The 14,729-nt window shown below is 42.4% G+C and overlaps 1 protein-coding gene across 1 annotated transcript in view; it reads right to left on the reverse strand.

Moving 5' to 3' along the window:
- Nucleotides 1-11,046, reverse strand: part of LOC138676678 (cell surface hyaluronidase CEMIP2-like) — a 141,837-nt gene extending 130,791 nt beyond the window's left edge. The window contains exon 1 of the mRNA XM_069766196.1: nucleotides 10,964-11,046. The gene's annotated coding sequence lies outside the window, so the exon portion shown is untranslated. The remainder of the gene's footprint in view (nucleotides 1-10,963) is intronic.
- Nucleotides 11,047-14,729: the final 3,683 nt, after the last annotated feature.

The following is a 14,729-nucleotide window of genomic DNA, read 5'->3' on the forward strand; positions in this document are numbered from 1 at the left end:
TCGCACATGAGCCCCTTGTACTCTTGCACATAAGATCCTTGTACGCTTGCACATGAGACCCTTGTACACTTGCACATGAGGACCTTATATATGATCCCCTTGTACCCTCGCACATGAGCCCCTTGTACGCTTGCACATGAGCCCTTTGTACTTTTACACATGAGGCCCTTGTACCCTCACATATGAGCCACTTGTACTCTTGCACATTAGCCCCTTGTACATGATCCCCTTGTACCCTCGCACATGAGCCCCTTGTACCCTCGCACATGAGCCCCTCGTACTCTTTCACATGAGTCCTTTGTACTTTGATACATGAGGCCCTTGTACCCTAGCGTAGGAGACCCTTGTACGCTTGCACATGAGGCCCTTGTACATGATCCCCTTGCACATGAGCCCCTTGTACCCTCGCACATGAGCCCCTTGTAGTCTTGCACATGAGTCCCTTGTACGCTTGCACATGACCCCTTTGTACTTTTGTACATGAAACCCTTGTACCCTCTCACATGAGCCCCTTGTAAGCTAGCACATGAGGCCCTTGTACATGATCCCCTTGTACCCTCGCACATGAGCCCCTTGTACTCTTGCACATGAGACCCTTGTACGCTTGCACATGAGGCCCTTGTACATGATCTCCTTGTACCCTCGCACATGAGCCCCTTGTACTCTTGCACATGAGACCCTTGTACGCTTGCACATGAGACCCTTGTACACTTGCACATGAGGCCCTTGTACATGATCCCCTTGTACCCTCGCACATGAGTCCCTTGTACTCTTGCACATGAGCCCCTTGTACTCTTGCACATGAGACCCTTGTACGCTTGCACATGAGCCCTTTGTACTTTTACACATGAGGCCCTTGTACCCTCGCATATGAGCCACTTGTACTCTTGCACATTAACCCCTTGTACATGATCCCCTTGTACACTCGCACATGAGCCCCTTGTACCCTTGCACATGAGCCCCTTGTACTCTTTCACATGAGTCCTTTGTACTTTTATACATGAGGCCCTTGTACCCTCGCGTATGAGCCCCATGAGGCCCTTTTACATGATCCCCTTGTACCCTTGCACATGAGCCCCTTGTACCCTCGCACATGAGCCCCTTGTACTCTTGCACATGAGACCCTTGTACGCTTGCACATGAGACCCTTGTACGCTTGCACATGAGACCCTTGCACACTTGCACATGATGAGGCCCTTGTACATGATCCCCTTGTAACCTCGCACATGAGCCCCTTGTACTCTTGCACATGAGCCCCTTGTACTCTTGCACATGAGCCCCTTGTACTCTTGCACATGAGACCCTTGTTTGCTTGCACATGAACCCTTTGTACTTTTACACATGAGGCCCTTGTACCCTCGCATATGAGCCACTTGCACTCTTGAACATGAATACACAATTATCCTCTTAAGCCATGTGTAAGAGTGGTGGACTGTACTGCCTCTTCCCTATCCCTGAATACACCAATCGTGTCTTGTATATACAGTAATGTCATGCGTTTTGTTCATATAATGTGTTATGTGAACTAGCTACTGCGTTTTTAGTGCAAGGTATATAGTGATTAGTGAATATGGTCGTGTACAGCATTAGGGTAAAGATATAGATTAGGATTTAGGACATAAAATAAGGGTAATAGGCTTGGTACTGATATGAGAGCTCCAGGAAAGATATATATATCTTTGTACCGTGTTAGCCAGTAGATAGAAAAATATTTAGAATTTAGAGTCCTCAAAAGGTATCAACCCCTGAGGACTCCCACTTCTAAATATTTTGATATGAGAGTAACTGTAGTTAGTTAGGACACAGGAAGGATAGTAGCTACTGTATAGGGTAAAGCTTCTTTAACACTTCTGTCTTGAGATGGCCGTCATAATGCGCCGGCACGACGTATCGACGGACGTTGTAAAAAGATTGGTGAGAGAGAGATATTTGTGTTTTTTCCCAGACTAGAAAATCCTTCCAGGCATGCTCAGAATGAAAAAAATGGGATACGTCGCTGGATTCCTGTGTATGACAGTCAGCGACGGATCCTGCATCCATAGGCTTCCATTATAGCCAACGACGGACAGCGCAGGACCCGTCGCTGAGCGATTTTCCGACGTGCAAAAAATCATTCCTCTGAACGTTTTCTCCGCCCGACGGACCGCTATTCTCCGATGGATCCAGTGCACGAAGGATGAAACGGATGGCCATCCGTCACAATCCGTCGCTAATACAAGTCTATGGGAAAAAACAGGATCCTGCAGAAAAATTTGCAGGATCCTGTTTTTTCAAAAATTGACGGATTTCGACGGGAGGAAAAAGACGGAAGTGTGAAAGAGGCTTAAGCATTATAGGTGTAATATATTTAGTGCACATTGTTTGGGGAGTTCTTGCAACTATATACTGTAGGGACAGACTTAGCTAATGGTTGGGATTAGCCCATAGTGGGAGGAACCAGTCCCAGTAAAAAAGGACTGCTTCATGGTAATGACTAAGATAGGGAAGTACAGTAACCAAGGTCAAGCTCAAGGCAGTGGGCTGCTAGTGTCAGCAAGAATCTATAATTTATGGTAGTTGGAGGCCTTACTGGAATCTCTTGCGGACATTTCTGCAACGTCCAGAGGTCAGGGCTTGATATGGGTACTACGGAGACTGCCTTATCCTCTGGTGTATAGGGGACGATGGAAGTGAAACTGCGATAAGAAAAGGTGAAGGATCCATAGTGTAGTGCGGGACTGGATGGGAAATCCCAAGGGCTGACAGAGCCAGTGAACATGGGGATAGTCCAGGAGGAACAGATAGCAATTCTGAGGGCATTCTGTGTTAAGGAAACAAGGAACCGAAAGCGTGGTGTCCAATACTGTGTGTTGCAATCTGATGAACTTGAATTGTCCAGTAAACTTCTGGCTGTTGAAAATAACCTGGTGACCCTTGATCAAGGTGTGACTAAAGCTGGAGGGCTGGTGACGGTGAAGGTTTGCTAACTACAAGTGATTGTGATCCACCCCACACATGATAGCACATTGGGACTGGGACACGATTTTCCTGTAAACTGGCTGAATATTGTGGAGCAGCAGCTCGGCCATGGCTACCCCCTGCGGGCACTTTACACGTTTCCACGTAACATATACACTGCGTTATTTCATGCCGCTTTTTCTCTCCAGAAAATGTGTTTTTAACTGTCCAAGCAAAGTGGATGTAATTTCATGAAAACTCTGCCCACTGGGCGTCTATAGATGCTGTAGATCTGTGCTTTTTTTTCTGTATAAGCTATTATACGGAGCCTGAAAAATAAATGCACTTAAAAAAAAACGATATTGTGGTTTTAAGCACTCCCACACCATTTTTTTATTCCCTAAACCTGTCTTAAATGTATAAGTAATGTAGTGTAAGTGCTTTAATATACTTACACAATCACTGTGTTTCCAGCACCGCTCCAATCTTCTTCTCACATGACTGAAATTCACACTGGGAGCTATGTGTGAGCCGAAGATGCTTTTGCAATGTAGTTCTATGGTCAGGCTGCATACACTTACATTTTAAAAAAGACTTCTGGTCACACATAAACCCTAGTGTTATTCGAAGAGTCAGAATTTCAGCCACGTGAGCGAGAAGAAGACCAGAGCAGCGCTGGAAAGAGGGGGGAAATCGGTGATCGGAAAGTATATTAACGCACTTACACTACATTATACTGTATATACATTTAAGGTAGGCTTAGAGCATAAAGATTTCCTTGGGATCCAGCACCGCTCTGGTCCTCTTCTCAGTTACAAATATCAAAAAAGCTGACCGTCACATCCAAACATCCTTTCTTTAAAGGGGATGTCAGGTTTTAAACAACAAATCCACAGTCACAAGTGTATTGCGCGAGGCCAGAAACAGACTAGTTGAATTCTTGCCAAGAGTATGTACATTGCATTCTTGCGGTAACGTGACCGACCGCGTTCCCGACACTGACACCAGAGAATCTTCACAGTGCACAGTGCTTGCGCTGTGAGAGTTCACAGCTCTGCAGTCACATAGAATGACTGAAGACTTTTCATTTTGGACCAGATAACCCCTGTAAGTGCAAAATGAGAGCTTTTCTAAAAAATGCATTAAAAAATCAGGTCTGTGCTAAAAATGCATCAAATAAAGGGGACAATGCAGGAAAAACGCAATAATAAGAGAAGATTGTTCTTTTGTATTATGTTGCAGACATCTACAGAAAACATGCAGATAAAAAGCATCTGAAAAAGCGCAGCATTTACGCTACATGTGAACATGGCCTAAATCTTCAAGTTTTTTGATAATTTTAAAAGGTGGGTTTGTTTCGTAATTATTTTAAAGGGAACCTCCGGGTCCCCCAAAGCTTTTAAAGTACCCCATGACCTTTTAGACCCTTATTCAGGTATGCCAGCAATATATTAATTCTTTTATAGAACTTTACATATTGGAGCAAAATCAACTTACATGAACCAGGTCTACTCCGGTGAGGCATTTACTGACCGAAACTACAGTAGCCCGGATTCTGCAGTTGCACTCACGCCACCTGACCGTGAATGACGGTCCCCGTACTGCTGGCATCTTCAGTTTGCACTCCTCCTGCATCTCTTCACCCAACACATTTGCTGTGAGCTTGCAGAATCATCTGCTTTTTGAATGTCAAGGTATTAGCAGAGCTGTGATAGGGGAAGAGAGATGCTGGGTGGCGCTCAAACTGTATAGACGCCGACAGTATGAGGGCTGTCAATCAGGTCCAATGAATGTGACTGCTGATCCTGAGCCTAGACTATTGTCTATCAGTGAATAATCGCCTCACTGGACTAGTCCTGGGTCATTACTATACTGGAATATTCAGAGAAGGAGGAAAATGCTGGCACAGCCCTTAAATATAATAAAAAAAATATTTAAAAAATTCCATAAAAACAGGTGGAAACACATAGCAGCTTATTAACCTGACGCATTTCTGACCCGAGTTACTCCCTTAATCATAGAACAGAGAAAGGGGCTATGGGAAATCTATTTAAATAATTGAAACACAATCAACAGAATGAACACATACAACAATGGGGAAACATTGCATTTAATATGCTAATAAATTACCCAAAAAGAATCCAAATTAAAAAGTGTCAAACATAAGAATAACTAATTAATGAAAAACAGTTTCTGTAATTCATACCATGTTGGTATTTGGTATTTATGGTCGGGATCCAATATGCCTCTCACAACAGGAGCTCTCTCTTCTTTTGGGGTGTGGCATTTATTCAGTAGGAAATAAACTGAAGTGGGAGGTATCACCATTATGAATGATGAGAAAATGTTTTGCCACCCCTGCATATGTTCTGATCTCATTACCTATATTGGAAAGGTGCTCTGCAATTCTATTTTTTTTAACTTTCTGGTCTTATATCCAATGTATCTAACGTTGCAACTGTCACTTTCAATACAGTATATTACGTGGTGTGAATCACAGTTGATAAAAGCATCATTCCTGCGATCTGCTCCATGCGGTAAAACAAATGTTTTTTGTTTTGGGCAAAAGTACATACGTTACAGCCGCTGCCAGCACACCTAAAAAATTCACTAACGGATAACTAGGTTTGTTCGGAAATGGATTTCTATTAAAAAAAAAAACACTTGGGGAGAGGATATTGGCCAAAGACCGTCCTCTCCTGGCCACACATCAGCAACCCCCTTGAATCATTTTCCTGAGCACCTCTTCTTGATTCACCACTGATAAATATTTTAAGTTGATATTTTTTATTTGGCTGGACTGTGGACTAAAAGGTGTAGAAAAAGTCACAGGAAATAGAGGTTTTGATTTATTATTTACTGAGTTAGCATATAATACATTGTTTCTAGGTTTATTTCATACCTTATTAAAAGTTTGTTTGACAAAGTGTTTACCATATCCTCTATCTTTCAGTCTGTTATTGATCGTGGTCCCTTCATGCTAGAAGGTAGTATCATCAGAAGAGATACGCTTTGCACAAAGGAACTCACATATGACAACTGATGGCTTGTAAAATTGTCAGTTACATCTTTTCTGTATAAAGACATCTCTACCCTGGCCAAGCTCGAATTGCCTGTCAAAATAATATCTAGGAAAGTACTCGATCATTGACGCCCCCAGGAGTAAAATACAAATTGTACTCATTAATTGTTTAAATATGCCACAAAGTCTGGAGCAACTGACACATGATCAGTCCAAACCACAAGAAGATCGTCTATGTATCAGCCGTACCAGATTGTGAGGGAAAAAAAGGGTTTGGCATTATTAAAAATAAATTCCTCCTCCCACCACACCATAAACAGAATTGCTAGAGATGGGGACCTCTATTTCTGTCTCTTCTACCACACCTCCTCCTTTGGCATTTTTTGGTACCGTTTGTGTTCTATCCCTTTCTCAGCCAGTGCTTTGGTTGGATGCATCAGAGCCACAGTCTGTGTAATCATAATCCGAAGAAGAAAAAGAAACCCATTTGTTACTGGAGCCATCAGAATATTTACATGAGTCATTGTGGATACAATGTTTAAGAATGGATCTAGTATTGAAAGTCCTGCGGTTTCTTGCTCTCTATGAATAGAATTTGTCATTATTATAATCTATGGAATCTCTGTTAAACTCACCACACCAGTCTGGGTTCATTAGTATACTGGAATAACTGATATAAATGCATACAAGGTCTAGGGGGGAATTTAAAAGCATCAGGGTACCTGATAGGTTCCAGTTAAGAGCATGATGGGTCCCACTTTAAAATGATAAAATTTTACGAACATCTCTTTTAACACATCAACCAATAGCCTTCTGTGTGACCCATCTGTACCTTCATATACTCCTGACAATCCTTAGAGAAAAAATGTGTCATTCTCCATTGTATGATTTATTATGTTGCTGTTGACCCACAAAAGTATTACTTTTACACTAGGGCGTTTGATATTGTTGGATATGTGACAGTAAGGCCTCATTCACACATCCATTATTAAACACGTACGGCGTACATGAAAAATAGTATACAGATGCCATCTATGTGTTGTACGTGTTTTTCACGGACCCATAGACTTGTATTGACCCTTTTCATCCATGATACAAAAAAAATTGAGAAAAATTGACTTGTCTTTGTGAGTTTTACACGGATGCACGGTAGCCAAAGCATAGTAAAATACATTAAGCTTGATACTGATATTGCTACTATAATCAAAGTACTAAAGGGGCTGTCCACTACTTTTTATTACTTTAAAAATAGGCCTGTGCTCGTCCTAAGAGGGCAAAAAAACAGTCACCAACTGGACCCCCACCAATCCTCCTTACTGCTGCTGGTGTCCTCCTGTTATCCTGGCTGCTTCTTCCTAGCTCTTTCTGCCAGTTCTGATGGATCAAGACTACTGCAAAGGTCACCTGACACCTGGACAGCATCAGCACTAATATGAAGGAGCAACAGGGGGTCCAGTGATTATCTTTGTTTTTTTTGGGGGGGGACCACCTAAGCTTATTAGCTTAATCTTCTAAATCACTTTGGGGTGAATTTATCGGAAAAAGTTTTTTCGTGGGTCAGTAAAGTCATGGTGCACTTTTGACCAGTCACTGGAAAGCAACAAAAATGATAGAAATGTGAAATCTGCTCCAAATAGAAGAAAAACTCTCCCAGTTTCATACCTATTCAGTGCAGTTCGATGTGGGCTCCATTTGTTGCCCTACACACATCCAAACGATAGCATAGGCTTGTGGTTGCATGATGTCACAGACCTTTCAGTGTATTAATCAGAGTTCATTTTATCAGGGGTTAATCTGACTGGAGGCTCAACAACAATTTAAATTAGTTTGTGTTCTTTGATTGGTTCTTGTTATCTCTCCTCATGAACAGGTCTGATATGATTGGGCCAGAGAAGGGGCGCCAAAATGTAAACTATAAAAGTGCACCATGACTTTACGGACACGCTGTATAGCATGCTCTAGCTATAGCCTTTTTTTCAGATGAAAAGACTCCAGGGAAAACTTAGGTAAAAAATATCAGCCTCTTTATCAAACAGACAATCCAGCTAATGCCAGTAAGTAAAGACACAGTAATGACCGTAGGATCAGTTGCTGATATGTAACATTTTTACAATGGAACGTGCTCAGTTCACACTTGGGTGGAGTTATTTTCATCTATTTTTAATTTGCAAAAAGAGGGAATGAGGGTCCATAAGTCTGTTGGATTAGGTGATGGACTGGTGGTCTTGCAGATATTTACAGGTGTAGAAATGCATCTTATTAGCAGCTTTTGATATTGACCTTTAGAGAAGGAGATGTGTAATAAAATCTCTAGTATTCTGTGCACATGAGCATAAGGCCAGGGTCACACTTGTGAGTTCAATGCGAGAAACTCACGAGAGTCTCTCGCATTGAACTCGCAAGTGTGACCCTGGCCTAAGAATCATAATCTGACAGATGCCAAAAAACTGCATCAACTGGGAACTACACACTGAATTTTGTGTTGGGTTGAATGGTAAGTGACCATACTTGCTCCCTTATAAATTCACATTGTTATGTTCATGATATGTGTGAAATAGTGTCATGCCTAATACTGTACTATATTGTATGTGCCTTGCACCTACCATTGTTGACTTTCCTGTATTAGTTGGTGACATCAGGAACAGCTTTTTGGATATAATCCTGTAGGAGGATCAGGTGTCATTGAGGAAGAGCCACCACTGATGCCATTACTTCAGCTCTACACCACTATACCTGTAGGCTACACCTGTTGTGTTTGAGGTGACGATAAAGATATTTAGTGCCCATATGTGTGAGCAGCAGTTTGGGCCTAGTCATCCATTAAGGAGCATGTCCTGGACTCCGAGAGAGTCTAGGGAATGAGTAAAGCCTGCAGAGGAGTGAAGGCCATCTAGCTTCCTGGTTTGAGAGATGGGTCTTGAAACTAGAAGCCATCAGAGTGGCCACTTGGAGACTGAGAGAGAGCATCTGTAGTTACCCCCCTCCTCCAAGTAAGGCACACTTCACAAATTCACAGTCCTTGTACCATGTGCCTACGAGGCATCATCTGTAAATTGCAGTGTGTACAATTGTACATAGATCATGAAATGCATACGTTGGCCTTCAGACCAGTGAAAGTGGCTCCAGGCTCAAAGAGTATACATTGTACTATCTAGTTAGGCAACTACTGGCTCCAATCCTCTATAGCAGGGCTACAGCAGACGTAATTAGGAGGACTTGAATTCGGTGAAACTGCTATAACGAGATTGCCTGAAATAGCTTATAATAAACGTATAATACGCACTGTTATAGATCAGATAAATGCAAATTCTGAGTCACTGATGCATCCTCCTCTGTGTGGTAGATGAATTAACAAGTAGTTAACAGGTTCTCGAAGAGCAAACTTTTACTCCTTAGCAAATAGATGCTACATCAAAGGTGATGGTAATTGCCCCTAAGGCGACTGTTCATGTCTAGCCCACAACAGGGACATTACATGTGCTGTTAGACATTTTTGCCATGATATCGGAAAAATGCAATGAAAAATAACACTGTGGCTGCAATATGTGAATGCTGTCATAGATCGTGGGTCCTCTCGTGTAATGCAAGTTTTCTGAGCATGCAAGCTAGAGGCACTGTGGTTGGTCACTAGTATTTCTAGAAATGGGTAGTGGCCTAGGGATGATAGAGAACCTGAGAGGTGCAAAAACTGTGTTATACAAGTGGCTGGTGCAACCCTGCAAACAACTGTTAGGGTATGTGCACACGTTGCAGATTTGGCTGCGGATCCGCAGTGGATTTGGCTCTGCGGGCCTGTAGCAGTTTTCCATGTGGTGTACAGTACCATGTAAACCTATGTTCTGTGCAAATGTTGCAGAAAATTCCGCGCAGAAACGCAGCGGTTTATTTTCTGTAGCATGTCAATTCTTTGTGCGGATTCCACAGCGTTTTTACACCTATTCCATTATAGGGTTAATCAGCAGGTTAATAGCATTATTAAGGTACCTGCGCCGTAGTATTGAACGCGCAGCGCCCAGGAGAAAATTGCCTAATTTCTCCCAGGAACTGATGGCTTTCAGTCATAGAGGCGTGCCTCGCGATTAATTCGGACAAATACAATCCAATTTAATCCTACCCTTCTGTTATCAGTGGCGTTTTCTTTTCTTGCTCCAATCGGACGGAAAAAAAAACGCAGCATGCTGCGATTGCATGCAAGATTCGGATCGCATGCCCCCATCTAAGTCTATGGGTGTGTGTGAAACCGCACTGCGCTCCGACATCCCCCAAGTGCAGTGCGATTCCTGCGGACGCCAGCAGCAGAGGAGATGGAGAAATTACTTTCTCCGTCTCCTCCGCACCTCCTTTCTCCGTCTCCAGACGCATGACACTCGGTTTCCTCTCGCAGCAGAGCAGGAGCCGAGTGTCGTTAGCATATCGCATCTGATCCTCTCTCATCAACATTATCCGATATTATGTCCCCGGCCTAACGCTGACTGACATCCTGCTCTGTACTGATGCCCTGTAGAGCTGTCAGTCAGTGCTGGGACGGGCTTACAGCTGCTGCTCTCAGTGCCGCCATGTTAAGAATAAAAATGTCTGTGATGTACCAGCGAGGGCATCCCACGTACCCCTTATATTTGTCCGATAAAGATATGTTTACATGTATCAGAATTTTCTCAGAAAGCCATTGCATACAATCTGATAAATGTAAGCATACCTCAAAAAGTTCAGTAAATGTTTGCCAAGTCAAGTTTTCACGTGCTTTAGCGGCGTAGTGTGTATCACATCACATACTATGGTGTTAAAATTAATTTTACATAGAGTTATCCGGGTAACAATGATGTTAATAATTAAGCTGCCTCTATGTTATCCACATTGTACGCGGATCTGAAGTTAGAATATATACTTGGCAGACATGTTTCAGTTCTACATTTTAAGTTCTAAACCTTCATAATACAAAGACATTTATCATTTTTTTCATTTTTGCGGTGATTAGTTCACTGAGAGTAAAGAACGGACACTTACCTCTGCAATGGCTTCCAGCAAGCACAGGGTCTTCTACTACAGGAATACTGTGCAGCGATCGAGTGTGGCTCAGAGTAGGAATACTGACACTTTCCCCGAAATAATCCATTGTACCCCCCTCAGACTGGCTTTGTGCGCACTCCAAGACCACATGTAAGAAGAAACAGCTGTTACAAATAAGGCAAAGATGTCTCCCAAGACCCTGAGACCTGATGGTAAAGCCATTAATATTTACTATCCTATTCTCATATCTGCTGTTGCAAAATTACAAATCATTAAGACGCGCTTCTTTATTGTTTAATAAAACAAATGTAATGAGATAATTAAACTAGAAAGGGAAGGAGAGAAGGAGCTAATACTAGGAAAATCCCCTTTGTGAGAATGTAATGATGAACAGTTGGTACAAGGGATTGTAACCACTTTCTTCCTTGCTTTCCATCTTGTTTTACTTACATTTTTTTCTGTATTTTTATCTTTTTATTTTTTTCTATTTCTGCTTGATTTTTTAATTCATATTCTTTATAATATTAATGATTTTATTCTTATAAAGGGGATTTTTTTTCCTAGTGTTAGGTTGCTCTACTCAATCCCATACTTTTGTAACCTTGATGGGGGAGAAGGGAAAGATTCTGAAAGAAAAAGGTTCAAAACCTTTCATTTTCAAATCTTTCTGCTCTTGGAGAATAATGACAAATCTGATGTCGTTGTGAATTTTGTGGGTCTCCTAGTGAATTGGACACTTTAGTCTATTGCATTAAAAAGAACCTGTTAGCACAATTTTGTAATGTAAAGACATGGCTGTAATACGGATTACATTGATACGTTTGAAGAAATCCGCTTTGCTGTTTCTCTTTAATCACCATTTGAAGTTTTCTGAGAACTGGGTGCACAGGGGCCGGACTGTACATTGGGTCTTCTCCTCCCTGTGTGTGATTTCCCAGCCAATCCGTACGCAAACTCATGGGCCGGGGAATCACAGACATGGAGGAGTACAGTCCAGCTAGCAGAAAACGTCAAATAGTGACTAAAGTATCAATTTAATCTGTATAAGGCCATGTTCACACATTCAGTATTTGGTCAGTATTTCACATCAGTATTTGTAAGCCAAAACCAGGAGTGAAACAATCACAGGAAAAGTGTAATAGAAAACGTGACCACTACAAATACTGATGTTAAATACTGAACGTGTGAATGTGGCCTTACAACATTGTGACAGCCATGTCTTTACATTACAAAATCGTACTGACAGATTCTCTTTAAACAGAACTTTTCGCCACTTACGAAGTGTAGGGTCACACTGCGTTATGGTGGTACGTTTAACGGACTATGTTACACTGCGGCATAACGCGGTGTAACGTAGTCCGTTAACGCTGCCATTGATTGTAATGGCGAACGCATCGCTAGCGCACGCCCACATTGGGCGTGCGCTAGCGATGTGCCGTCATTTGAGTGACAGACCAGCGTTCGCGGTCCGTTCCTCGCTAGCGCAGATCGGGGATCTGCGCTAGCAGGATCGGCTAACGCGATCCCTTTTGGGACATTGCGTTAGCGCAGTCCATAGCGCTATGCGCTAAACGGACTGCCCTAACGCAATGTGACCCTAGCCTAACTGGTAAGCTTGATACGTCATGATAAAGGGGCTAAAGATATGTATAAAACAAAATGTCCTGATTCATTAAAGTCTTTTCACCAGAAATTTTTGAATAAAACACTCTGAGAAGTCAAAAAATGTTTGCGCAAATTGAAGTTTCACATAAAATTTTGCAGCTTTGCAGCTTTGACCATTTTTATTACAGTTTAATCTAGCTTCGCCACAATGGGTGGCACTGGGGTGGGACAGGGGCAGAACAGTGTCTGATGCCGCAACTCATCTATTTCATGATCAGTTGTGATGTGCCATAGGCCCAAAATCCTACTCCAGTCCCTGACTGGAATGAGACCTTTGGTGTACATAGGTGCACACCACTTTTCATACTCACTGGATTCATTAAGTGGCATGCACGTCTTAATGAAGGTGCCTTTGACTCCCCGCTGCCCTCCCAAGAGTGGCATGATCAATACTGGTGTTGATGAATCAGGGGTATAGTTCATAAGCAGGCAGTGACATGTGGGGGGGATGCCCCCAGAGAAGCTTAGAATTTCCATCTTTCTCTCTTTAGTATGGTAAGACTGATGTGCCTAACCAGGTGACATGGAGATCTCACTGCCAGCACCTACTGTAACTCCAAGGGGAGGAGAGAGTAACTGTGTGTCAATACATACTACATGGTGCATCTACCCTAGATATAGGGGAATAATGCCCTGGTAAGTGGGATAGATGCAGAGCGGTATCAGTGACATGCTGCTCGCTCGTCTCCACTCTCCTTTCTTTCCACTGTCATGTTATTGCATTATGAATGACATTACATAGTAACATAGTAACATAGTTAGTAAGGCCGAAAAAAGACATTTGTCCATCCAGTTCAGCCTATATTCCATCATAATAAATACCCAGATCTACGTCCTTCTACAGAACCTAATAATTGTATGATACAATATTGTTCTGCTCCAGGAAGACATCCAGGCCTCTCTTGAACCCCTCGACTGAGTTCGCCATCATCACCTCCTCAGGCAAGCAATTCCAGATTCTCACTGCCCTAACAGTAAAGAATCCTCTTCTATGTTGGTGGAAAAACCTTCTCTCCTCCAGACGCAAAGAATGCCCCCTTGTGCCCGTCACCTTCCTTGGTATAAACAGATCCTCAGCGAGATATTTGTATTGTCCCCTTATATACTTATACATGGTTATTAGATCGCCCCTCAGTCGTCTTTTTTCTAGACTAAATAATCCTAATTTCGCTAATCTATCTGGGTATTGTAGTTCTCCCATCCCCTTTATTAATTTTGTTGCCCTCCTTTGTACTCTCTCTAGTTCCATTATATCCTTCCTGAGCACCGGTGCCCAAAACTGGACACAGTACTCCATGTGCGGTCTAACTAGGGATTTGTACAGAGGCAGTATAATGCTCTCATCATGTGTATCCAGACCTCTTTTAATGCACCCCATGATCCTGTTTGCCTTGGCAGCTGCTGCCTGGCACTGGCTGCTCCAGGTAAGTTTATCATTAACTAGGATCCCCAAGTCCCAAGACATTGCAGAGGGGAACACTATTGCGCGAGCTGCATGCCATATACACCGCTGTGCATCTATGCCAGGCCCTGGGGCAATATTCCCCAATGCGTGAGATAGATGTAGAGTGTTGTATGTAATGACCCCATTTACAATCACTGTGTGTGCCGGCAGTGAGGCCTTCGTGTGACCTGGTCTGGCACATCAGTCTTACCAGGTCACCCAGAGAAAGTCGCTGGTAGGCTTCGGTAGGGGCGAATTCTTTCATTCTCCCTAAATACCTATGGAAGCTGCGTGCTTATGATTGAGCATCCTCATTCATGGAAACAAGTGAATGCCCCCAGAGAAGAATCCCTGCTATTGCCCCTTTAGTTAATGGAGAAATTAGCACTGAAACTGTACAAGCTAATATCTCTGCTACGGAGATGAGAAGTAAAAAAATAAAAACTGTTATATGCATATCTTTAGCTCCATTATCATGACATAGCTGGTTTAGAATGTAAAAAGTCATGAAAGGTCATTTTTTAAAGCTCATTTACTACAATTTTGAACAAACTATGAATTATCCAGTCTAAATGATAAAATAATGATATTCATATGAAGACGATAAACATTGTTGATGGAAATTGGCTGCTCCAACTTCATTATTATTTGTCA

Source organism: Ranitomeya imitator, chromosome 4 (assembly GCF_032444005.1).
Source record: "Ranitomeya imitator isolate aRanImi1 chromosome 4, aRanImi1.pri, whole genome shotgun sequence".
NCBI classification, from domain to species: domain Eukaryota; kingdom Metazoa; phylum Chordata; class Amphibia; order Anura; family Dendrobatidae; genus Ranitomeya; species Ranitomeya imitator.